The 26,505-nt window shown below is 43.6% G+C and overlaps 2 long non-coding RNA genes across 4 annotated transcripts in view; both read left to right on the top strand.

The window, feature by feature from the left end:
- Positions 1–26,505, top strand: part of LOC117313552 (uncharacterized) — a 256,582-nt gene that overhangs the window by 206,617 nt on the left and 23,460 nt on the right. The window lies entirely within an intron of this gene.
- The window catches only part of LOC141279494 (uncharacterized), a 28,197-nt gene continuing 22,018 nt past the window's right edge, over positions 20,327–26,505 (top strand). Inside the window, exons 1-2 of the long non-coding RNA XR_012333817.1 lie at positions 20,327–20,642; positions 25,399–25,480. This is a non-coding gene — a long non-coding RNA (uncharacterized lncRNA). The remainder of the gene's footprint in view (positions 20,643–25,398; positions 25,481–26,505) is intronic.

Here is a 26,505-nt window from a genome sequence, read left to right as displayed (position 1 = left end):
TCAAGTGACAATTAAAACCATCATTATTTCACCCAAAATCAGAACCTTGAAACCACTTTTGAGTATACACTCCCCTTTACTCTTCTTGTGCAATTAGTTATCAAGCTGTATTGATAGTTTTCCTTGATATCTCATCAGTCTTTTCCCCCTTATTCTAATTGTTGCTACCATAATTAAGCACTTGCAATAATCAGCTATTTTCACTATCTGGAGTCCTGGCTCTCTATAATACATGATGTTCTCCACTTATAAATTTCAAAGGTTCAGCCCCTGAAGTTGAATGTAAAATACTGCAATCAGATTTTGATCTGATTTTTAGAGGAAATCTATGATTAGAAAAAAGTTAAAGATTCCTTCTGTAAATCATCTTCTGGCACATTGCTTTAAATTTTTAACATTATTCTATACAAGTCTGTATGGATGTTCAGAGTGGACAGCTCATCTGTGCAATAGGATGTTTTATTCTAGATCAAAGAACAATTACCACTCTTAGTATGTGAGATATTTTAATGGTTATATTTAAACAGTTTCTTTTCTTTAAAGTTTTTGTTGTCTATTCAAAATCATCAGTGAACTCAAATGCCAATCAACAGGGGCTTGGTTGAATCAATAATGCTGTATCTGCAAAGTAGAATACTATGTAACTATTAAAAGAGATAAATCTACCTGGCTTAACATAGAAAAATCCCCAAGATGGATTGTCAAATAAGAAAGCAAGCTATGAGGGATTTTAGAGTAGATACACAATTTAGTTGAGAAAATAAGTATGTGTTTACATATGTACATCTGTATGTACAGACAAAGTTTGGAAGGCTATACCCTATTTTAGTAAAACAGCTACCTCTTAGAAATAAATGCAAATAGATTTTTAAAAATTTATACATTTAATTACTGATTGCAATTTTCATTAGGAGCTTGTATCACTTTTATATGCAAAGTTGAAAGAAAAAAATGACATATACCATGAGCGTTTGTAACTATATAAGCAAGTCTAAAGTTAATATTCAAAGCTCCTCATAATTTAGCCTCTGCTGATATTTCCACCATTACTGTTCACTTTGTTAGGATCAGTTGCAGTTTGCTTCTGGTTTACTAACTCTGTTTTGGCCAAAGCGATCTCCCTTTTCTCGAATATGACTCGTGTGAATGCATAGTAATGTGCGGCGAGCCGTTTCTGACCGGCAGAATAACGAGCCGCCACACGCAAGATTCTTCTCGTATCACACTTTATTGGAGCACAGCTTGGTTGAAGAAAGATGGAAGGAAGACCCCGCAATCCTAGAGCAGTCTGCTTATATAGGGATTAAGAACATGTGTCGCTCTGTGATTGGCTTTCGCCGATGGTGCGATTTGTGAGCCAGCATCGGATAGGTCGCTACTTTAAAACCTCATTAGTATACTTAGCGCAAGCGCAGTGGCCACAGGAAGGATGACTCAGCTTATTTCAGCTTCCTGCTGCGTAGCAGTTAGCTGACCGCGCCCTACATCTCCCCCTTTTTTATTTATTAGAACACCAAACAGAATGTAGCCCGTACAAGTGTTCACCTCATGATGTGCTCACTGTTCGAGGGCAGTTTTCTGTTGGCATGTTTGAGACTCAGAATAATGGCTGATTCCCTATAGAGGTGCGATGGCGACAAGGCCTCTCTGTGCAAGGGCAATCAGGACAATGAATGACTCCCTATAGAGGTGCAATGGCAACAAGGCCTCTCTGTGCAAGGGCAATCAGGACAATGAATGAATGACTCCCTATAGAGGTGCAATGGCAACAAGGCCTCTCTGTGCAAGGGCAATCAGGACAATGAATGAATGACTCCCTATAGAGGTGCAATGGCAACAAGGCCTCTCTGTGCAAGGGCAATCATTTCGAATTATTCAGGGCGGAGAGCCAGGCTGCGGGAGAATCTCCTTCATTAATAGCCAGAAGTGCCTGAGTGAGCAGGACCCTATCTCGATGTGCCCTGATGCGCACACGACAGACCAACCAGAGACACAGCATAATCCCAAATACACAGCAGACTCCAAAGATTCCTACCCCCACCCACTCCCCAAAGAAAGAAAAGGCAGAAGAGAGCCAAGAGGCAAAATCTCCAAAGGCAACGGGCTCCAGCCCGGCAGCACTCAGTTGCACAATTTGAATAATCCTTTGTGGAATTCCAACTAATACAAAGACTTCGATTAAGAATCATCAGGAACATCCAGCTCAGCATCTTCTCCGAAGTTTTCTTCAACAATTCTCGTCAGTCTTGATGGCACCCAGATCGGATCTTGATCCTGTGGGGAGACACAAAGAGATCCCCTGGATCGAGTAATAACACGATCCGGGCCCTTCCATTGATTGGACAACACATCTTTCCACATCACTTTGCCATAATTTTTATGGTTTGTTGCCACATGGCGTTCAGCAGAGGTTTCTTTATCATCATTTAAATGTAAAAAATTTATGGTAAATAAGGCAAGTGAAAGTCTCTGTCTAGGGGTACAGTTCTCTGCGATTCCCCCTTTTTGTTTTATTAAGAGTTCTTTAAGCTGATCTGCCTCATTGACAAACCCTGTCGTTCACAATAGGCTTTCATTAGTTTACTAAGTGGTGTATGCCTCTTAATCTTAAACTGCACCACAGAACCATCCTGCCCCGCCACCTTCAAATTAATATGATCGTTGTTCTCAGTCTTGACTCCTTCCTTGGGCTTTTCGTCGGCCATGGCCTTGTGGATTATAGGGCAAGCCTGTAATATGAATCACCTGCATTTTTTGACTAAAAAGAGCAAAGCTTTTGGAATGCCTCTGGGGTTAACCCCAGTCTTTTGGGTAACAACTCTTCACAATATTCCTAGCCAAAGCTCTGGTAATGTTAAATTTTTTTCTTAAGACTGTAGATGACACATGATATAGCTTATGAAACTCTTGAGCCTGTGTCGTAGAGTCCAGCGCTGCCAGAGCGCGTGTGGAAATTAAATTAAAAGGACACATCCAAACAGGTTGAGAATCATCACAGCGTTCTAATTGTGCATTTGTAATAGCTTGTTCTACCTTTTGAAGTGCCTGATGGGCTTCTGGGGTCAATTGGCGTGGGGAATTAAGATCAGGCTCCTAAAAAATTTACAACATCTCCCTTCTGTATTCCCTCGGGAGCAAGAAACAATCCCCCATTCCCTAAATATTTAATCAAAACGCCTAAGGCCTGTTCAAGCAACTCCATACAAGGGGCTTTATCTCGACTATTCAAAGGAATAGAAAAGAAACAATCTTTAATATCTACTGCTATAACAGGCCAGTTTCGCGGAAGTGCTGTCAATACTGGCAAACCGCGCTGTATAGGCCCCATAATTTGCATTTGCTGATTTATAGCTCGCAGATCATGAAGCAAACGCCATTTCCCTAATTTTTTCTTAATAACAAAAATCGGAGTATTCCAGGGTGACTGGGAGGGTTCTAAATGCCCTAATTGTAGCTGCTCATCCACTAGTTTGGATGCCGCCTCCAGTTTTTCCTTTGACAAAGGCCACTGAGGTACCCACACAGGTGTTGTGGTCCTCCATGTAATAGGAATCATAAATTCAGTGACCCTTGAGAAAAACCCAAGTCTCGGCGGTTTAAATTTCCGCGGGCTTCTATAGGGGCGGTCATGCCCTGTAACTTACGTCCTATCCCTCTATTAGGTATAAATCCCGATTTAAGCATAATATTTTGTGCGACTTCAGAATAATCATTAGTAAGTCTAAGTTTCATTTGACTTTGTACATCCCTTCCCCATAAATTAAATGGTAATCCCTCAACCACAAAGGGTTGAAATCTTCCCTTCTGATCTTTAGAGATCCAAGTTAATTCCTTGGAGCTAACTTTGGGTGTCTGTGCATATCCTAGACCTTGCAAGGTTTGAGAAGACTCTTGTAGGGGCCAAGAGCCTGGCCAATCTCTAGTAGTTATAATGCTCCGATCTGCTCCGGTATCTACCAAACCTAAAAATGTTTTCCCTTCTACGGTTAGACTCATCATAGGACGATCATCAAGGGATAATGACAAAAAGGCTGCAGAACATGCGGGATAATTTTCATGAAAAGAAGGCAAAATCAACAATTGAGCTATCCGATCACCAGGGGCTATAGTAACGATCCCTCTAGGGGATTGACACATTACCTTAATGACTCCGGTATAATCAGGATCAATCACTCCGGGTAGGACAATAAGTCCTTTTAAAACGGAGGAAGAACGACCTAACACCAGCCCAACCGTCCCTCTAGGTAGTGGCCCTTTCATGTCTGTATCTAGGGGCTGTATGCCCATGGTTGTTGTTAATACCATTCTGGAGCTGGCGCGGAGGTCCAACCCTGCGGAGCCTGACGTGGCTCGCCTTGGGGTCGGAGTGGCTGAAGGTTCACACTCTCGTGGGCCCCAAAAATCTTCGGGCCCTGGGACCGGGGGCCCGTTATCCCGTTTTTTGAATTGGCTGTATGGATATTTCTTGAATTAGCTACCTGTGCAGCGGGCTGAATGGGCTGCCCATTTATATCTTTAACAGATCTACATTCATTAGCCCAATGTTTTCCTTTTTTGCATCTAGGACAAGTTCCTGGAACTCTTTGAGCTTGTAGCATTTTAGGTCTCGCACCTGCATTTTTGCACTGTTTCTTAATGTGCCCAGGCTTTCCACATTGGAAACAAACCCCTGACTTGGCAGGGTTCTGAACACTGTGGGCGGCAGCCAGCACAGCCGCAGCAAGCCCGGTATTAGACAAAGGCCCTCCGATCTCTCTACATGCTTTCATCCAGGTTTCAATGCCCTTCCCTTTATAAGGTGTTATCGCTCTGCGACACTCTTTTGTGCATTGTTCATAAACTAATTGTTTTACTAATGGCATAGCCTCATCTACATTACCAAAAATCCGTCCGGCAGCCTCCATCATTCTAGCTACAAAATCGGAAAATGGTTCTGTGCCGCCCTGTATAATCTTGGTTAAATTCCCTGAAACTTCTCCTTTGTTGGGGAGGGCTCGCCAGGCCCGCATGTTAATTTCGTTTATTTGGCTGTAAACTTGCACAGGGAACATGGTCTGATTATTTATCCATTGTCCCTGTCCCAACAGCATGTCAACATTCCAGGCCGGCTGCCCATTGGCAGCATTCTCCCGCGCCTGACTATGTGCTAGGTCAGACACGATTGATTTCCAATCTAGGTATTGCCCCATCGTTAAGCAAGCGCGGGCAATATCCTGCCAGTCTGTAGGTGTTAACGCATTTCGCGTGAGGCGCTGCAACAACATGATAGTGTAATTGGCGGACACGCCATCTCTTTTAGCCGCTTCTGCAAGATCCCTAATGAGCTTATGATCTATCATCTCACAATATCGTTGGCGTGTAGCTGGATCTTCAAACACGGGGAAAGCAGTGGCCAACTGGGACCATGTTTCCCGAGGAATAAAAGTGCACTTTGGCATAGGAGGGGGAGCATTAGCTGCCGCAACTGAGGTGGAGGCCTGAGCAGGGGCGGAAGCTCTAGCCTCCGCAGGTTTAAAATATGGTGGGCTAGCGAGCGGCGGCATGTACCAATGCTCATACCGCTCTTGTTCATATGTCGCGGCCGCTCCTTCTAAATCTTCCTTCTCTCTAGGATTTAATTCATCTTGAAACAAATATAATTCCTTAAACTCATCTAGGATTGGATATAATCCTGGCACCGTTTCTTGCTTTTCCTTTTGTTTTCTTTTTTCTCTTTTCATAATTTCAGGCCTGTCTACCGTAGTCCCTGTTTGTTCATTCTCTGATGCGCTATCTTGACACATGCTAAGAGCCTTGCGTCCTCGTTGAATAATTTCTTCACATTTTCCTTCCTTTAGGCAAGAAAGTATCATGCTCCACAAGGGGAGAGCGCCTCGAGAAAGTTCTCCCCTTGTGTTACACTCCTTTAGGTCTTTTCCGAGTTTTTCCCATGACGGAACAGTCAAGCTGCCTGATACCCCAAACCACGGCGCGGCACTTTCGATATCTTGTAGCAGCCTACTTATGTTTTTATGAGAGAGCTTTAGCCCTCGGTCCCTTAAAAGGGCTTGAATAGGCTCATGAAAATCAGTTGTAGGCTCCGTGGACGAACTATTCCCAAAAATGCTTGACTTATCTATCGGCCAGGGAAGACACACTCGATCGGGCTGGTGGTACCGTAGCCACAAGCAAACGAAAAACATGAGAAACACTAAAAGGACAAAAGCGAAAGTAAAAACTTCAGGCTCCAAACCCCCGAAAAACATACCTGACTGGACTACTCACCGACGGTTACCACTCCGTGTGTCGAGTTCTGAATCGGTCCTCCATGCAGGGCGCGAAGTTCCCGGGTTTCGGCACCACTTGCGGCGAGCCGTTTCTGACCGGCAGAATAACGAGCCGCCACACGCAAGATTCTTCTCGTATCACACTTTATTGGAGCACAGCTTGGTTGAAGAAAGATGGAAGGAAGACCCCGCAATCCTAGAGCAGTCTGCTTATATAGGGATTAAGAACATGTGTCGCTCTGTGATTGGCTTTCGCCGATGGTGCGATTTGTGAGCCAGCATCGGATAGGTCGCTACTTTAAAACCTCATTAGTATACTTAGCGCAAGCGCAGTGGCCACAGGAAGGATGACTCAGCTTATTTCAGCTTCCTGCTGCGTAGCAGTTAGCTGACCGCGCCCTACAGTAATGTCTCTGAACACCTCCATTCACAGGGATGAATCCTGGCCTCCTTTACATGTTAGCATGTGTTCTTGCATCATGTTTTCACATACCTAACACTCCTGCCTACCGATACCAAGAGCAGAATTGTCTGAATGATAGGGATTGTGTACCACTGCCATTGTTTTCTCCAGATCCCTGCGCAACCTGTAATTTACATAATTTATTTAGATTGCCCCATATTTTCTTTTTTTCACATGTTTATTGGAGTATAAATGCTTTACAATGTTGTGTTAGTTTCTGCTGTACAACAAAGTGAATCAGCTATATGTATACATATATCCCCATATCCCCTCCCTCTTGAGCCTCCCTCCCACCCTCCCTATCCCACCCCTCTAGGTCATCACAAAGCACCAAGCTGACCTCCTTGTGCTATGCAGCAGCTTCCTACTAGCCATCCGTTTTACGTTTGGTAGTGTATATATGTCAGTGCTACTCTTTCACTTCATCCCAGCATCGCCTGCCCCCTCCCCTGTGCCCTCAAATCCGTTTTCTATGTCTACATCTTTATTCCTGCCCTGCCACTAGGTTCATCAGTATGGCTTTTTAAAATTCCATATATATGTGTTAGCATACGGTATTTGTTTTTCTCTTTCTGACTTGCTTCACTCTGCATGATGGATTCTAGGTCCATCCACCTCACTACAAATAACTCAATTTCGTTCCTTTTTATGGTGGAGTAATATTCCATGTATATATATATGCGCCACATCTTCTTTATCCATTCATCTGTTGATGGACACTTAGGCTGCTTCCATATCCTCACTATTGTAAATAGAGTTGCAATGAACATTTTGGTACATGACTCTTTTTGAATTATGGTTTTCTCAGGGTATATACCCAGTAGTGGGATTGCTGGGTCATATGGTAGTTCTATTTTTAGGTTTTTAAGGAACCTCCATACTGTTCTCTGTAGTGGCTGTATCAATTTACATTCCCACCAACAGTACAAGAGGGTTCCCTTTTCTGCACACCCTCTCCAGCATTTATTGTTTGTAGATTTTTTGATGATGGCCATTCTGACCAGTGTGCTGTGATACCTCCTTGTGGTTTTGATTTGCATTTCTCTAATGATTAGTGATGTTGAGCATCCTTTCATGTGTTTGTTGGCAATCTGTATATCTTCTTTGGAGAAATGTCTATTTAGGTCTTCTGCCTATTTTTGGATTGGGTTGCTTGTTTTTTTGATATTGAGCTGCTTGAGTTGTTTGTATGTTTTGGAGATTAATCCTTTGTCAGTTGCTTCATTTGCAAATATTTTCTCCCATTCTGAGGGTTGTCTTTTCATCTTGTTTATGTTTTCCTTTGCTGTGCAAAAGCTTTGAAGTTTCATTAGGTCCCATTGGTTTATTTTTGTTTTTATTTCCATTTCTCTAGGAGGTGGGTCAAAAGGGATCTTGCTGTGATTTATGTCATAGAGTGTTCTGCCTATGTTTTCCTCTAAGAGTTTGATGGTGTCTGGCCTTACATTTAGGTCTTTAATCCATTTTGAGTTTATTTTTGTATATGGTTTTAGGGAGTGTTCTAATTTCATTCATTTACATGTAGGTTGTTTATTTGAGATGTTTCTTCTTTCTTAAGGTAGGATTGTATTGATAGAAACTTCCCTCTTAGAACTGATTTTGCTGCATCCCATAGGTTTTTGTGTCATCATGTTTTCATTGTCATTTGTTTCTAGGTATTTTTTAATTTCCTCTTTGATTTCTTCAGTGATATCTTGGTTATTTAGTAGTGTACTGTTTAGCGTCCATGTGTCTGTATTTTTTGCACATTTTTTCCTGCAATTGATATTTAGTCTCATAGCATTGTGGTTGGAAAAGATGCTTGATACAATTTGAATGTTCTTAAATTTACCAAGGCTCGATTTGTGACCCAAGATGTGATCTATCCTGGAGAATGTTCCATGAGCACTTGAGAAGAATGTTTATTCTCTTGGTTTTGAATGGAATGTCCTATAAATATCAATTAAGTCCATCTTGTTTAATGTATCATTTAAAGCTTGTGTTTCTGTATTTATTTTCATTTTGGATGATCTGTCCATTGGTGAAAGTGGAGTGTTAAAGTCCCCTACTATGATTGTGTTACTGTCGATTTCCCCTTTTATGGCTGTTAGTATTTGCTTTATGTATTGAGGTGCTCCTTTGTTGGGTGCATAAATATTTACAATTGTTATATATTTTACTTGGGTTGATCCCTTGATCATTATGTAGTGTCCTTCTTTGTCTCTTGTCTTTGTTTTAAAGTCTCTTTTGTCTGATATGAGAATTGCTACTCCAGCTTTCTTTTGATTTCCATTTGCATGGAATATCTTTTTCCATTCCCTCGCTTTCAGTCTGTATGTGTCCCTAGGTCTGAAGTGGGTCTCTTGTAGACAGCATAAATATGGGTCTTGTTTTTGTATTCATTCAGCCAGTCTGTGTCTTTTGGTTGGAGCATTTAATCCATTTACCTTTATGGTAATTATTGATATGTGTGTTCCTATTCCCATTTTCTTAATTGTTTTGGGTTTATTATTGTAGGTCTTTTCCTTCTCTTATGTTTCCTGCCTAGAGAAGTTCCTTTAACATTTGTTGTAAAGCTGGTTTGGTGGTGCTAAATTCTCTTAGCTTTTGCTTGTCTATAAAGGTTTTAATTTCTCTGTTAAATCTGAATGAGATCCTTGCTGGGTAGAGTAATCTTGGTTGTAGGTTTTTCTCCTTCATCACTTTAAATATGTCCTGCCACTCCCTTCTGGCTTACAGAGTTTCTTCTGAAAGATCATCTGTTAATCTTATGGGGATTCCCTTCTGTGTTATTTGTTGTTTTTCCCTTGCAGCTTTTAATATTTTTTCCTTGTATTTAATTTTTGATAGTTTGATTAATATGTGTCTTGGCATGTTTCTCCTTGGATTTATCCTGTAAGGGGCTTTCTGTGCTTCCTGGACTTGATTAACTATTTCCTTTCCCATATTAGGGAAGTTTTCAACTATAATATCTTCAAATATTTTCTCTGTCCCTTTCTTTTTCTCTTCTTCTTCTGGGACTGCTATAATTCGAATGTTGGTGTTTTCATGTTGACCCAGAGGTCTCTGAGACTGTGCTCAGTTCTTTTCATTCGTTTTTTCTTTATTTTTCTCTCCAGTAGTTATTTCCACCATTTTATCTTCCAGGTCAATTATCTGTTCTTCCTCAGTTATTCTGCTACTGATTCCTTCTAGAGTATTTTATTTTCATTTACTGTGTTGTTCATCATTGTTTGTTTGCTCTTTCGTTCTTCTAGGTCCTTGTTAAATGTTTCTTGTATTTTCTCCATTCTATTTCCAAGATTTTGGCTCATCTTTACTATCATTACTCTGAATTCTTTTTCAGGTAGACTGCCTGTTTCCTCTTCATTTGTTAGGTCTGGTGGGTTTTTACCTTGCTGCATCATCTGCTGTGTTTTTACCTTGCTCCATCATCTGCATGATACTATGTATAGTATCATGTCATCAGCAAACAGTGACAGTTTTACTTCCTCTTTCCAACTTGTATTACTTTTATTTCTTTCTCTTCTCTGATTGCTGTGCCCAGGACTTCCAATACTATGTTGAATAATAGTGGCGAGAGAGGACATCCTTGTCTTGTTCCTGATCTTAGAGGAAATGCTTTCAGTTTCTCACCACTGAGAAAGATGTTTGCTGTGGGTTTGTCATATATGGCTTTTGTTATGTTGAGGTAGGTTCCTTCTATGCTCACTTTCTGGAGAGCTTTTATCATGAATAGGTGTTGAATTTTGTCAGAAGATTTTTCTGCGTCTTTTGAGATGATCATATGGTTTTTATTCTTTAATTTGTTGATATGGTGTATCACATTGATTCTTTTGCATATATTGAAGAATCCTTGCATCCCTGGGATAAGTCCCACTTGAACATGGTGTATGATCCTTTTAATGTGTTTTTGGATTCTGTTTGCTAGTATTTTGTTGAGGATTTTTGCATCTATTTTCATTGGTCATATTGATCTATAATTTTCTTTTTTGTGTGATATCTTTATCTGGTTTTGGTATCAGGGTAATGCTGGCCTTGTGGCATGAGTTTGGTATTATTCCTCCATCCACAATTTTTTGGAAGAGTTTTAAAGGATAGGTTTTAACTCTTCTCTAAATGTTTGTTAGAATTTGCCTGTGAAGCCGTCTGGTCCTGGACTTTTGTTTGTTGGAAGGTTTTTAATTATAGTTTCAATTTCATTATCTATGATTGGTCTGTTTATATTTTCTAATTTTTCCTGGTTCAATCTTGGAAGGTTGTAATTTTTCAAGAATTTGTCCATTTCTTCCAGGTTGTCCATTTTATAGGCATATAGTTGCTTGTAGTAGTCTCTTTTGATCTTTTGTATTTCTGCGGTGTCGGTTGTTATCTCTCCTTTTTCATTTCTAGTTTTATTGATTTGAGTCCTCTCCCTTTTTTTCTTGATGAGTCTGGCTAAAGTATTATCAATTTTTTTTAATCTCCTCAAAGAACCAACTTTTAATTTTATTGATCTTTGTTATTGTTTTTGTCATTTGTATTTCATTTATCTCTGCTCTCATCTTTATGATTTCTTTCCTTCTACTAACTTTGGGTTTTCTTTGTTCTTCTTTTTCTAATTGCTTTAGGTTTAGGTTAGATTGTTTATTTGAGATTTTTCTTGTTTCTTGAGGTGAGCTTGAATTGCTATGAATATCCCTCTTAGAACTGCTTTTTCTGTCCTATAGGTGTTGGACCATCGTGTTTTCATTGTCATTTGTTTTAAGGTATTTTTTAAAATTGCTCTTTGATTTCTTTAGTGATCTGTTGGTTATTTAGCAGCGCACTGTTTAGCTTCCATATATTTGTGTTTTTTACTGTTGTTTTTTTTTTCCTGTAATTGATTTCTAATCTCATAGCGTTGTGATTGGAAAATATGCTTGATATGATTTCGGTTTTCCTGAATTTTCCAAGACTTGACTTGTGACCCAAGGTGTGATCTATTCTGGAGAACAGTCCATGTGCAATCAAGAAGAAAGTATATTCTTCTACTTTCGGGTGGAATGTTCTAAAAGTATCAGTTAAGTCTCTCTGGTCTATTGTGTTATTTAAAAGCTTGTGTTTCCTTATTTATTTTCTGTCTGTATGATCTGTCTGTTTGTGTAAATGGGGTGTTAAAGTCTCCCACTATTATTGTGTTACTGTATTTTCCCTGTTTTTTGGCTGTCAGCATTTGCCTTATGTATTGAGGTGCTCCTATGTTGGGTACATAAGTATTTATAATTGTTATGTTTTCTTCTTGGATTGATCCCGTCATCATTATATAGTGCCCTTCCTTATGTCTTGTAACAGTCTTTATTTCAAAGTCTATTTTTTCTAATATGAGTATTGCTATTCCATCTTTCTTGTGATTTTCATTTGCATGGAATATCCTTTTCCATCCCCTCACTTTCAGTCTGTATGTGTCTCTACGTCCAATATGGGTTTCTTGTAGACAGCATATATAAGGATCTTGTTTTTGTATCCATTCAGCCAGTGTGTGTCTTTTGTTTGTGGCATTTAATCCATTTACATTCAAGGTGGTTATTGATATGTATGTTACTATTACGATTTTCTTAATTAATTTGGGTTTGTTTTTGTGGGTGTTTTCCTTCTCTTGTGTCTCCCACTTAGAGAAGTTCCTTTAGCATTTGTTATAAAGCTGGTTTGCTGGTGCTGAATTCTTGTAGCTTTTGCTTGTCTGTAAAGATTTTGATTTCTTCGGGCTTCCCTGGTGGCACAGCGGTTGAGAGTCCGCCTGCCGATGCAGGGGACACGGGTTCGTGCCCCGGTCCGGGAAGATGCCACATGCCGCAGAGCGTCTGGGCCTGTGAGCCATGGCCGCTGAGCCTGCGCATCCGGAGTCTGTGCTCCATGTCGGGAGAGGCCACAACAGTGAGAGGCCTGCGTACCGCCAAAAAAAAAAAAAAGCTATGAAAACAAAACCTATGGATGGAGACCTACATGAAAGATGGAAGAGTATAATAATGGTCAGAGTACATTATTCTGGCAGAAGCAACAGCCCTTAAGGAGGACAACTTTATAAATTACAAATTGGATTTAAATAGACAGGGAATTGAAAGTGGAGACATTATATTCTGCAGAAGATGATGGACAGGGGAGAACAAAGAAAATAAAACTGAGATTGTTAACAAAATACAATGCTAAGCATATAAGTTAGGACTGAGTTCTTAACTTTCATTTTTATTAATGACTGGGTGAGTATAGATTACTGACTACACAGAACCAAGCCTGGGAACACATTTTATATTTATGATCTTTGTGCCTAAAACTAGATTCTCCTGCAATTTAATATGACACTAGGACAATGACTGGCCAAGTTTTAGATTAATCACTCTTACACAAAGATTTTTCATTCATATAATCTCAAACAAATACTGCGTCATCAATTAAGTTCCAGATCCTATGCACTCTGGGTGAAGATATAAATATCTTGCAAGCCCAGCGTCACTTTCCTCTTTCTCTGGTAACAAATCACACTTTCTATTATGACAATGGCCCCAGTTATCGGCCCAGGAATAAACACTTGACTCAGGAAGAGCCAATTAAAGCCCTCCTTTAGAGTTGATCAAGAGCTTTAAGGTTAGAGTATTTCAATCTTATGAAATTTTTGTAAAACAAAATTATTTCAAAATCTACTAATTATTCTTTAAGTTCTAGAAACTGCATTCTGTGACTAAGAGGACAATTTATTTGCTGTCGTTTCTGCTCTGCCCACTTTATGTTTCTGTTATTGTGAGATAAAGGCAGTGAGGAATGGCAAACCAATTCTGATTCATTCAACACATGAGTGCTTCTTAGGTACAAAACACCATTCTGAACATTGTCCAAGGTAAAAAGATAAATAATACCTAGCCCCTTATAATACCTAGCCCCTTACCCTCAAGGATCTTACAGCTTAGCAAGGGAAATAAAACATGCACACAGATGACTGCAACAAAAAGAAGATAATGATTGCTGCCAGATGTTTGGGGAGAATGAGTAAAGCAAAGAGAGAACACAGAATAATGCAACATTCAACAGTCAGCCAAGAACTATTTGTTGAGCAATTGCAAGCTGTGACCTGGAAATGGAAGAGGAGAACATAGATCTTCACATGGGCAGGTGAAAACTCAAGTGTTATTACTTGTAACACAGCTCTTCAAATATATTTTTTGGCACCAAGTGCCTACTAAATAGCCTTAAATTAAAAACTAAATAAGGATACAGTCTCTATCAAATATAGCCTGAGGTACTGATGACCTGCAGGAGGGGCACCTTTGAAAAACAGCTTCCTAACTGCACTACAGCCTGCTCTGGCATCCTGATTCCACTCCCCAAACCCCCCAAATCTTCAGCCAGAAAAAAAAAAAAAAAAAGAATGGATCACTGGATCACTGGATCGATGGGGAGATTTCTGTCTGCTCCTCCTACTGTCACCTCTTTCTTGCTATTTCCTACCCGAGGAAACCTGACATCAGCCCAAAAGCATCTCTGGAAATGGGCAGGAGGGAGCCTGTCAGCGCCAGAGAAGAAAGTGCGCTCTGCAGAGTTCTCAGTTGTTCCATCTCTCGCGATGAAAGGAAGAAAAGGAGCGAATCCGCCACAGATTTACAGGAGACCAGGGTTACTCCATCCGGCTCCGGCCACAGTAACCCCTGAAGACCAAAGATGCATTTCCATTCCCAGCATTTCTTGTTGGCGTCTTTCCCTACAGACTAGCCCAGTGCCTGGCCCCGGAGAAGTCTCTGCGTAAAGGTTCTTTAGGTCATAAATCAGGCTCCTGTGTGTATGTGTGTTTTTCTTAGGAAAAACTGGCACAGACGAATTAGCAGTAGAGACTGGGGTCTCCCTACTACCCTTCACGCTTGGTGGCATCACCTTCGACTACCTCGCATTCTCCGGGCGCTGACAGCCCCGGCTCCGGACCTCAGGGTTGGAAGCAGTCAGCCCTAGCTAGAACCGCCGTGTCCGGGGCTGATGCCACCCTGTGCCTAGAATGTGCATGTGGGTGCAGGCGGGCGAGCGAGCGGCTTCTACAGTGAGACCGAAGCAGGAGCTCAGCCTTCGCCTGCGACCTGCAATCCCGATTCCCTGGGGACCTCGAAACTCCCAATCGGAGGTACACTCCCCCCCCCCACCCCCGCGCAGCCGCCCACCCATTCCCTCCCCCCTTACCTCAGCATGCAGCCCCTCCCTGCGTGATGATACAAAACCGTGGGGAGGGTGGGCGCTGGGAAGTGTGGGAGGGAGTGGGCGGAGGAGGAGAGGGAGCCGAACGCGCATTTAAAGCGATAGCCATCCTCGCTCTCTCCCCAGTGCTGGGCTGTTGGAGAGCTCGAGCTGCTAGCCACCGAGCGCGAGCTCGAGGGCGGCGCGCTGGCCGGGGAACTCGAGAGCGCACGGCGCCCCAAGCTGGCAGGCGCCGCGGGAGCCCCCACCCTCGCCGGCTGCCCTTCCCCGGGCGCCCCTACCCTCCTCGCCCGCAGGAGACCCTGGGCTTCCCCGGCGGAGCTCACCCCAAGGGGCCAGGACTCCGGCGAGCCCGCCACCGTCCCCTCGAGTGCCGCCGCCACCACCGCAGCCGCGGAAGCAGCATGGTCCAGCTGGGGAAGCTGCTCCGCGCCCTGACTTTGATGAAGTTTCCCTGCTGCGTGCTGGAGGTGCTTCTGTGCGCGCTGGCGGTGGCGGCGCGCGGCCAGGAGATGTACGCCCCGTACTCCATTCGTATCGAGGGGGACATCACCCTCGGGGAGCTGTTCCCGGTGCACGCGAAGGGTCCCAGCGGAGTGCCCTGCGGCGACATCAAGAGGGAGAACGGGATCCACAGGCTGGAAGCGATACTCTACGCCCTGGACCAGATCAACAGCGATCCCAACCTGCTGCCCAACGTGACGCTGGGAGCGCGGATCCTGGACACTTGTTCCAGGGACACTTATGCGCTCGAACAGTCGCTCACTTTCGTCCAGGCGCTCATCCAGAAGGACACCTCCGAAGTGCGCTGCACCAACGGCGAGCCTCCGGTTTTCATCAAGCCCGAGAAAGTAGTTGGAGTGATTGGGGCTTCGGGGAGTTCGGTCTCCATCATGGTAGCCAATATCCTGAGGCTTTTCCAGGTAGGAGGCGCTCCCTCCGGAGCAGAGCGCGCCGTAGCTCCCCGCGCTCTTTATCCTGAAGGCTGGCTTGGACTCCAGGGGTGCGGGGTCTGGTCAGCCTTCGCTCATTTCCACCCTGGAGATCCTGCCGAATCCCTCCCACCTCACCCGAGGAGGTATTTTCCCTGCTTGATTCATTTCTCTTCCATCTCTCCCCTGTCCGCGCTCCACTCCATCCGGCTTGACATTCTGGATTTATGGCCCCATTGACAAGAAACAGTCTCCGAAAAACAAGACGATGATTTAAATGGGTTTGCATTAGAGTGAAATATGGTTCCAAAACAGGCTTGTAAAAGTGCCGGGCTCCTGTGAGAGCCACTTAGGCGCAAGGAATATGAAAGATGAGAAGACGCCTAGAAACTAGGCATTTCTCAACTCTCCAGCTTCCCTGCCCCAAGCCGCCCGGCAAGCTGCAGCTCCCTTGGAAAATTTCGAGAAGAGCTTAGGGAGGCAGTTCTTAAACCGAAGGCTAGGTCTTCACCTACATTTGGACGTGAATTGCCCATTTCGCTTGGGTTGGATTTCCCGACCTGTAACCTGTCTCTGCGAGGGCATGGGGCGGAAGGCGTGGGGACTGTCTTCAAGCGGGGAGAAGCCACCCGCAGACGTGCCCCCAGGTGATTTGCTCTGAGCAGTTGTTTGCACCGTCTAAACTGCCTTTGCGATCCGGCCACTGGCAGGAGCCGGGCGATCCGCTTTCTACTCCTGCCAGCTCAGAGCCCGGAGGTGAGCTCATGCTAACTGCGAAACACAGTCGCTTCTTCTGCACCCACCCGGTGCCCATCCTTTCCCACGACCTCCCTAACGCAGCCCCCAGCCCCAGTCCTGGGTTTTGAGGACGATTCTCAGAGCCAGACAAGAAGGCGCCTGGAGGGAGGCAGTAGGGTGCGCTGAGCAAGGCCGGGCGGTCCTCTAGCTCCGGGCGCAGGCGGGCAACGGCGGAAGATGCGAGGACGGCGGATCGGGCCCGTTGAGCGGTGGGCGGTGCTGCAGTGCTCTCTCACCGCCTGCTCCCGCAGCCTCGGCCCCACGGCTCCTGTGCCGCCCTGGGTATAGATGGATGGCTTCTGGATGAAGAAATTGAGTTTCAGGGTCTGCGTGACTATGGGTTCTCTTGTTTCTCTGTCTTTCTTCCTGTGTGTCTCTCTCCTTGTGTCTCTTTCTCCCTTTTTTTTTTGTCTCTCTGTTTTTATGTTCTCCCTTTCAATTTCTGCCTCTCTTTTCCTTCTCTACCCCTATCTCCAAGTTTTTTGTTCATCTCTGTCTTGAAGTGATCCTTTCCTAATGCACAGCTCTCTCCCTGCCTGGTAGGACCCAAGGTCAGTTAGTCCCTTCTCCAGATGTTCTGGCTGACCCTTATGCTCCCCGTAGCTAAAAAGTTGGCTCCCTCTCAAGTGCCTTTCCTGAAGCATGTTGGGTTTCTGGAGGGGACTCCTTGTGAGATTCAAGCTGTCACTACATCAGCACCCAGGGGTATGAAGTTTGTGTTTGTGCCAGAAGGAGGGGTGCCTGTCTAAGGCTGCAGCCTGGTATGGCCCCTCTGGGCCTCTGAGCATCCCTAGCACCTGTTGAGTATGCCACATCTAGATGTTTGCAAGGCCAAAAGTGCTTCTGGGCAGCCTTCACTTTGAGGTAATGCTTTCAGGAAGAGCCTGGGTTGTTGTAAGCAAAACCCAGAAGCACTTCCTTTACCTCTGAGCTTAAACTAGAGAACCTGAGGAGGCAGCGCTGCAGGGAGGATGAGGCCAGAGGTCACCTGAGAACCACAGGGGCAACTCACAGTATTTTTACTGGAGCTCTGGGGGTTGAAGGCACATTTGCTGTTTGACATTTTAAAAATTATTTTGGTGCCTTCACTTGGAGCTTGGGCAGTACTGCAGATGGGCCTGCCTGTCGAAAAAAGAGAGAAATCTTAAAGTCAAGAGAGAGCTTGCAGACTAGGCTGAAGGATTGTGTTTGCTGAAAAAGATTCCAGGGGGAGCTGATTCCTTCTCTGGTGTGTGGATCTGAGGCACCTGCAAGAAAAGAGAACGCTTGCCTTATGCTTAGTTCCCCCGTTCCCTGGGCTGGGAAGGAAAGGAACTGAATGCCAGCATTAGCAGTGTGCGTTGGGACCAAAACCATTCAGAGAAAACACTGTCATTTTCCTCTAATTTGCAAATTGCAGCTATTCATGTTGGACTGAACAGCTGAGGGAAAAGAGCCCCCAGTTTTCACCTGCATTTATTGAGAAGAGGCTGGTAGTAGGAGGGATGCACCAACTTGTAGCTTGTGCTGCAAGTTGGATATAAGCTTGGTGTGAGCATCCTGGTTAACCACTGCCCATGTTCAAATATACAGAGATAGATTCCAACAATCTCTTCCAGTAGCCTTATTTTTGCGTGTGATCTTAGAAGCTCCTGGCATGTAAGTCCAGTCCCCAGTTTCCCAGCCTCTGTAAACCTGCAAAATGAATAGAGAGAATAGTGGAACACAGACCTATTGTTCAAAGACACAGTCACTTTAGGGAAAGAGGAAAAGAACGGGTAGGTGAATCTTCTCTGGGATTGCAGGGTTCAGCTCAATGAAGACTGTCCTGTATAAAAGAAACTCTTCTAAATGGTTGAATTCTTAGCTCTCCGGAGATTTGAGTTTTCTTTTCCCCAGTCCCTGCGGGTTGCTGTGGGGAATGTGCCAAACCTATCATTTGAGATAAAAATTTATGGTGAGGTAAGCTTCTAGGCTGGGGGAAGGAAGACTTAGTGACTGAAATGGGGGATGCTAAGCACTGGGGGGCAGGAAGGAACAAGGAGCTAGTAATGGATGTAACAAATGCTGCAGCTGCCAGCAAAGCCTGGATTGAAGTTCCTTCCTGAAAATGAGGACCCGGGCAAGAATGACCACTCAGATGTAAACAGTGTCTCTGACTGGGAATTCTCATCTGCCTGCCGGTGGGCCAGAGCTGAGCAAGTCCTTTCTCTCCTCTGTATGCACACTGAATTGGTTAGTAAGTGACATGTCAGAGGACATGAATCATATTCAGTGGATCTTTCAAATCCAGGAGTTTGAGGCTAATGAAATTAGTGTGTGGCCAGGGCTCTGCCAACTAGAATTAAGTCACTGCAGCCACCCTGCAATGCATTTTCAGCCTGAAGGGAGCATCAGGGAGGAATTTCGGGAGATTTGTTTCGGAGCCTGTACAAAATAATACTCTCCTAATGCTAAGAAAGATTAAATGTAAATTAATATTGACTACGAGTAACATATTTAAAAAATAATCGCCGAGTGGGGGATGGCTTAAAGTGGAGAGATTATATAATATGGTGTCCAAAGAATAAATCTCCTCTGACCACTGTTTCATGGGCTATAAGTAAGATATATTACAATGGAAAGTAATGGGAACGTTTTTATTCAAGGTTTCTCTGCTATTGACGAGAGCAAACACTCTGAGAGTATAAATTAATCTTGCTATGTGCTGACTCTGAATGAACAATATTTCATGTGCAGCGACATGGTCTAAGCTATAGACTTGGAATTGAATGGCATCTGTTTCAATTGTTTCGTTCTCTCAAGAGCAACTAGATAGAAAAAAGTGGTCAATTTGACCCTTGTGGGAGCGTGTTGCAAATCTAAACCTGTGTCCCTCATACCGTAAATGAAATACATTTGTAAATTTGTAAGTGTTTTCCTTCTGTTCATTGATGCTTGAGTATAATCTCAAACTTTGGCAGCAACACTTTATACATAAGTACTTGGTTTTCTTCCTTTCTTCTTTCTCTTTCTCCTCTCTCTCTCTCTCTCTCTCTCTCTCTCTCTGTTTCTATCTCTCTCTCTCTCTTTCTCCATCTTATGTAATTGGATAGAACTGGGCACCTAGGATGATGTGGTGTTACTATAGTGGGATTTTTTTTTTTAAAAAAAAAACAACTCTAACTTACCCTTTTAAAAATTTCATAAATACAGGTGTCAGTGCCATTTGGAATAGTCTCTATAACAATTTCTGTCTCCACATTTACTGTGTTTCAGCAAATTTACCTAACAGATGGTGAGTGGGCAATTTTTAAAGGGGCATTTTTTAAAAGAGCGGAGAGGGAAGGAATAGAGACAGGCACATTCTATATTTGAAGTTACCTCCACGTGTATTTTATGTATGTATACCCATACAATTAAGAAGTCTTTGGATGTTTTATCTTCAAGAATAATTCAGATAATGGATTACTTGAATTATCATAAACATTTAGGGTTTAACAGATTTGTTACATATAGACGTTGTATCATGGATTTAAAAGACCATAGCCAGCGGGCAGCGCCGGGCGGAGAGACGGAGGGGCGGCGCGGGCTGGGCGGCGGGCGCGGGGGTCCGTGCTTCCTCGCGGTGGAGGGCTGGGGTTCGCCGGAGACGCCGGGTTGCTCCGCGTTGCCAGGTTACCGAGCGCGTGCCCCGCGCCCGCTCTTCCGCCCGGGCCGTCCTCGGCGCCGCCTGAGCCGCGGTGCGGGCTGCGCGGGGCGCCGGTTCCGCGTAAGCCTGGGTCGGGCGCTGCGTACGGGACTCTCGTCGCGCGTGGACAGGGAGCGAGCGTGCGGGGGACGTAGGGCGCCGACCTGAGGCTCCCCGGCGCTCCGGCTCCGCTCAGGGCGCCCTCTCAGGGGCCTCCGGCGCGAGGCCCCCTTTGTGGTCAAGATGGCGGCGCCCAGGCGGGCCGCGCCGAGGTGAGCTGGAGCCGGGCCCGGAGAGGGGCGAGTCTGACACGCCCAGGACTTGGACCCCGGGCTGGTCTCCCGTCTCCCGGGGAGCGGCGGGTGAGTGGGCGCGGCCGCGCGTAGGTCCCTCTCGTGGGGTGGTCAGCTCTCCGTGCGTCCGCGGACTTCTGTCGTCTGATAGTCAGATCTGGGGTGGCTCAGGTTGGAGGCGAGGGTGCTTGATTGTGGAAACCTGAGGGGTGTAAGGACTCTCTTGGGATCGTTTCAGACCCCAGCAAGAAGCTGAGCAAGTTTCCTCCTGACTCTCTTCCCGGCTAAGTTTTCTCGCTTCTCTGAAGGCGCCAGGTTTTCTGAATCACCTTGTTACCCGGGGGGATACAGTTGGTGGTTCTGACCGTGGAACGTAGGACCCGGCGCGGGGAAGCCTGAGCTGGTTCTAGTTACTTTGTTTGCAAAGCACTTGTCTTGTCTTTGGAATCTTTGTGTATGTAACCAACGTTGGGAAGAGCCAGCGTTTTCTCCTCCAAAACACTGCGAGGGGTAACTTTATACGTAAGAAACAAGTGGGCGTTCACATCCATCTCTTTTTCAGCCACTGAGTTTTGGTTGTGTTTCCTTTCTTTAAGTTTGTCTCGTTCTGAAGTGATAACAACAACAACAACAAAAAAAACAGACCATAACCAATTACACAAAGTATACTCTAGTCTCAGTCCTGCCATTAATTAGCTTAAGTCATTTAATTTTTCTAGGCCTCATTTTTCTCATGTGATGTTTTTTCTTTGAAAAAGTATAGTTTCTAGAAGTCTCTAATCTCTGTGTCATAGTTCAGCTTGGAGAAAACCTGTTCTTATCCAAACTCCATGACATTGTATTTCCAGCTCCAACTTTGGACTTTGAGTGAGTTGGGGGCAACTTTTTAAGGATATTTTCACACAGCTTTTTTAGTTAATATCAGTCTAGCTGACTTGTCATACTCAGACTTTCTCCCATATTCTTTTACCAGTGTGTTCCTTAGTCATATATATAAAGACTGTTGTGGGAAAAATGACCTCCTGGGTCAGCTTACTGCATGGTCATCGACACAGGGCAGGGAGTATGATTCTGTGGATTTTACAGAAGCAGATACAGGTTTCATTATCCATGTCCTCTCCCCTTTCATCTTACAAAAACAGCAGGCTTTTCTTGGAGAACGGCCAGATAATGCTATCCTGCCTCCTCACTGGCCCCGGGGATGAGTCGCCCAGGGACTGAACTCCAGTAAAGCAGGTGATTGGCTCATGGGTAGGCATCTGACCTCCGCTAAGTCTATCAGACTCCTCCCCAGGACTTTACTCTCAGAGAAAAATGGAAGAATTGTCTTTTCTCTCTGGAATTTCTAAGCTGAGGAGATATGACTCGGGGACTCCCAGTGACCGTCCAGCACAAGAAGAGACTTTCTGTAAAATAAAGTCTTGCAGAGGTAAGCAGGGCTGAGCGATGGAGAGAGAGCTGGAACCCTGCTGACACTCTGGAACTTCCAGATCCAACTGTATCTGAATATGGCTGCATCCCTGAATTTCTAGTACTTGTTTGTTGAGGTGGTTGTTGTTGTTTGGTTTTTGTTTTTAAATTTCCTTTGACTATTTTGAACTTGTTTTCAGCCATGTGCATTTGAAAGCATCATAGCTAAAAGAGCTAATTTCCTACATTAATGTCAGGTTTGCTGAGTGGCATTCCTTAAGTGAAAAATAATATCCGCTATTTTCTTTAAATAAAATCCTTCTAGCTCAGGTTTGAGATATTCAAAACTCTGCCTCCTACCCCCCTCTTTCCAACATTTACTATATCACCTTGAAGCATTTGTGACCACATCTTTCCCATCTAGACGCAGTTGAGAGAGAGAGCAAATACTTCTGATATAAACCGCAACCTATACGCCTCCTACCTGGAAGCTTTAGAACATACTTGATTCTTGTCATTAAAGCAAATCTTTTGTTGTTGTCTCCAGGGCACAGAAGCATTTTCATGGCATAATGGAGTACAAAGTACATTAAGCCTAACTCTACTTCTCACCCTCTTTTACTTTAAATAGGCAGAAAAGAACAATCTCAAACACATTTTCCCAACAAATAAAATACATATACAATTATGTTTAGAAGACATTTATGCAACATATGGTTAGACTGATTAATTAATGGACCTTTCGCCAATTGGCACAGTAAATATATATGTTCAATGTGCTTAATTGAAAAGAAGACAATAGGGCTTCCCTGGTGGCGCAGTGGTTGAGAGTCCGCCTGCCGATGCAGGGGACACGGGTTCGTGCCCTGGTCCGGGAGGATCCCACATGCCGCGGAGCAGCTGGGCCCGTGAGCCATGGCCGCTGAGCCTGTGCGTCCAGAGCCTGTGCTCCACAAGGGGAGAGGCCACAACAGTGAGAGGCCCACGTACCGCAAAAAAAAAAAAAAAAAAAAGAAAGAAGACAATAACATATTTTTACAGGTTAATTATCTGAGAAGAGTATTGTGCCAGCACACTTGATACTACAGTATTTCATGTTTGACAAGTAATCTTCTTTCAATTATATTTACTGCTAAATGTTTCTTGGATCAAGCTATTAAATTATAAGGTCAAAAGTAAAATGATATGAAATTACAATGATAAAGGGACACATATCCCACTTTATGAGAATAGAAGTTCTAATTTCTTTTCAATACTACTAGTAGTGACCACAGTACTAATTTGAGCCCTTACTATGAGCCACTGTGCCCATATACATTTAGTTCTTACAGTAGTTCTGCAAAGGGCATATAATAATCCACACTGTAAAGCTGAAGAAAGTGCTTCTCATAGCTGAAAGTCACATAGCTGGTGAGTGGCAAAGTCTGGATTCAAACTTAGAGTCGTCTGACAATGCCCAGGTTGTTGACCGCTGTGTACACTGCTCAGTTGTTGCACCAATAAAGAAGTGCTTGAAATAATTATAGATTTGCCTACCCTGAAACTGCAGTGATTTAAAGACATCAAAGTTGCCAGTTGCTTAACCACATCTACTTACAGTAAGAAATTACATTTTATTTCATTTCTAAAACAAGATTAATTCTGCAGGCTCATCGAAACTTGAGCACACAAATCCTACCTCCAAATGAAAGATGCTTCTTTTCCATTATTCAACAGATGGCCCTGTACAGAGGCAATAAATATATAGTAGAATTTTCATTCAAATAAATGAGAAGAGAGGTTTCTTCTTGTCCTGATTCAGTGCCCATCATTATGGATTATGATGGCTCTTCCCAAACTTTACTTCATTCCCTCCACTCTTTCTGCAAAGCTCCAGTAATGGAATCCATCATTCAGATATATGTGCAAAGCGAAAGGACTGGATTAATACAGTTGCTGAAAGTCACGTTGATAGAGCACAGGAAATACATCCTAATAAATGCAACATTAATGTTTGTGTGGGCCTTGGAGTGAGGGGTAGAAGAATTTTCAGTTTAATGGAATATTTTGCCTCTTGCTATGAAAGTGTGGCTTAATAGTCTTGTAATTGGTCATTTACAGAATCCTCCATCTCTGGGTTTCATGCTTTCTTTACTCTGCAGCTGTTGATTCCTTCTCTTGTTCTGGATGGAGGATAGCAACGAAGCCACTTCAAAGGGCTCAGCCTGCCTTTTTGTGTTATTGTTTAGATGAAGATATTTCCATTTATTAAAGCACACTGTTTAAACATTTTTATCATGTTTTAAACTTGACTGTGTTCTGAAGGTATGAGCACAGGCAGACATAATGGGGGATGTTTTCCAGGAGAAAACATACTCTTATCAAAGGAATTATCAAAATTTTCATGTATGGAGTGAGAATCAAATTCTGGAGTTAGACCTGAATTTAAATTCATACTCACAACTTATTACCAGTCTCATCTTGATCAAACAGTTACCACACTTCTCATCAATTTCCTTATCTTTGAAGGCGGAATAAGAGAAGTATGCCTGGTGGAGTTACACATAAAGCTCATCTGATAGAATATTCATAAGGATTTTGCACAAAATACACATGGAAATATTTTAGCACCGAGTTTAGCGTGCGATTCGTCTTCAATACATTAAAGAGCTATTATTTTATTATTATTATGCTATCATTAAATATCACTATTACTTAAATGTCATTATTGCTAAAATTGCTGTAAAATTACCGCAATAACCCATGATGAATTCCCCTCTTCTGTTTCCTTTGTTTAAATGGAAAATATATATATAAATCTAGACAGAGAACACTTTAGTGATCCTATTCAGTGGAGTGAGAATTTCCATGGCACTGATTAAAACAAATCCTGAATTGCATGGACTTAAGATAGCAGAGAGGGGCTTCCCTGATGGTGCGGTGGTTGAGAGTCCGCCTGCCGATGCAGGGGACACGGGTTCGTGACCCGATCCGGGAAGATCCCACATGCTGTGGAGCGGCTGGGCCTGTGAGCCATGGCTGCTGAGCCTGTGTGTCCGGAGCCTGTGCTCCGCAACGGGAGAGGCCGCAACAGTGAGAGGCCTGCGTACCGCAAAGAAAAAAAAAAAAAAAGATAGCAGAGAGGCTAAGAGGTTTGAAGTTAGACATCCCCAAGTGTGAATTCTACTGTGACCCTCTTCTAGCTCTAGAACCTTGAGGAAGTTGCTTAAACTTTCTGAGCTTCACTACTAGTTTCCTCATCTGTATCTTTTTCAGGACTATTTATCAAGCATCTTCCTGTTCTCTATGCTTGGACGTATCAATGAATAAATTAGACAAGAGCCTTTGCCTGCGTGCTCCTTCTTGCATGCTTTCTCCCTCCTTACACTCTCGTGTCGATATGGATGTTATAAATAAATTCTATGCTTTGTCACAGGTTGATGGGCGCTACGGGATAAGGAAAAGGATGTGAAACTCACTGAAGAGGTTTGGGTTGGGAGTGCTGGAGGAGTGTACAGGTAGGTTCTGATTTTAAATAGGGTAGTCAGGGTGGATTTTATAAGTTGACATTTGAGCAAAGACTTGAAGTGAGGGAGTTGTCAGAATGTATGAGGGGGAGACCACTCCCTGGGAGCAAGAATAACCAGTCCCAAAACTCTAAGGCAGAAATATGCCGGGCAGCTTGGAGGAATATCAAGGAGGCCACCCTGGCTGACTTAGTCAGTGGGGAGGAAGAAACAGCAGGAGGGCTGTAGGTCGGAGATGTGATGGGATGGATTGGGTAAGTCCTGGGAGGCCATCACATGCATTGTGTCTTTTACTCTAAATGTAGGCAGCCAGGGGCAGGATTTCAGCCGAGGTGTGGCATGAACTGTCTCTTGTTTGAAAAGCATAACTCTATCTGTGGTCTTGAGGATGTGGGGAGAGAGTGGAGTCAGGGAGAATCTCGGGAGGTGACTACAGGATCCTCGAGGTCTATGTTGGTGGCCTGCACCAGGCTGCTAGCGGCTGGTAATTCTCAGAAGTGGCACATTGGGAAGGTTGTGACAGCATTTCGTGGTAGATTGAATGCAAGAATGGAAAGGAAGAGGGGGTCAAGGGTGAATTCGAGATTTAGGGCCTGGGGAACTGGAAAGGTGTGGTTACTGTCACCTAAGATGGAAAAAGTTTGGGGTAGAGCATGTTTGGGGGATTAAAGACCAGTTTTGGAGGTATAAGATTTGAGATGTTTTCGTGACGTCCAAGTAGAGATGCTGAGTACACAGTTGGATACACAAGTCTGCAGTTCTGAAGAAAGGTCTAAACTAGAGATACACTTTAATACAATGGAGATATTAAGAATAATTACATGGAAGCGCTATTTTAAAGATAAAATGAAGTAATGCAATTAGCACTCTGTCTTCTCAAAACATTTAATAACTGTTAGCTAAAATATTACCTGAAATGAAAAAATACCTATAGTTTCTTTTGTTGTTCGCAGTAAAAGTGAATAAAAACGTCACAATTATTTTAATAGTATTTGTGACACAGTAGTTTTAGTTAA

This window comes from Tursiops truncatus, chromosome 9 (assembly GCF_011762595.2).
Source record: "Tursiops truncatus isolate mTurTru1 chromosome 9, mTurTru1.mat.Y, whole genome shotgun sequence".
In the NCBI taxonomy this organism is placed as follows: domain Eukaryota; kingdom Metazoa; phylum Chordata; class Mammalia; order Artiodactyla; family Delphinidae; genus Tursiops; species Tursiops truncatus.
Note: the sequence above shows the minus strand (reverse complement) of the source record. Positions and strands in the feature narration are given on the sequence as shown.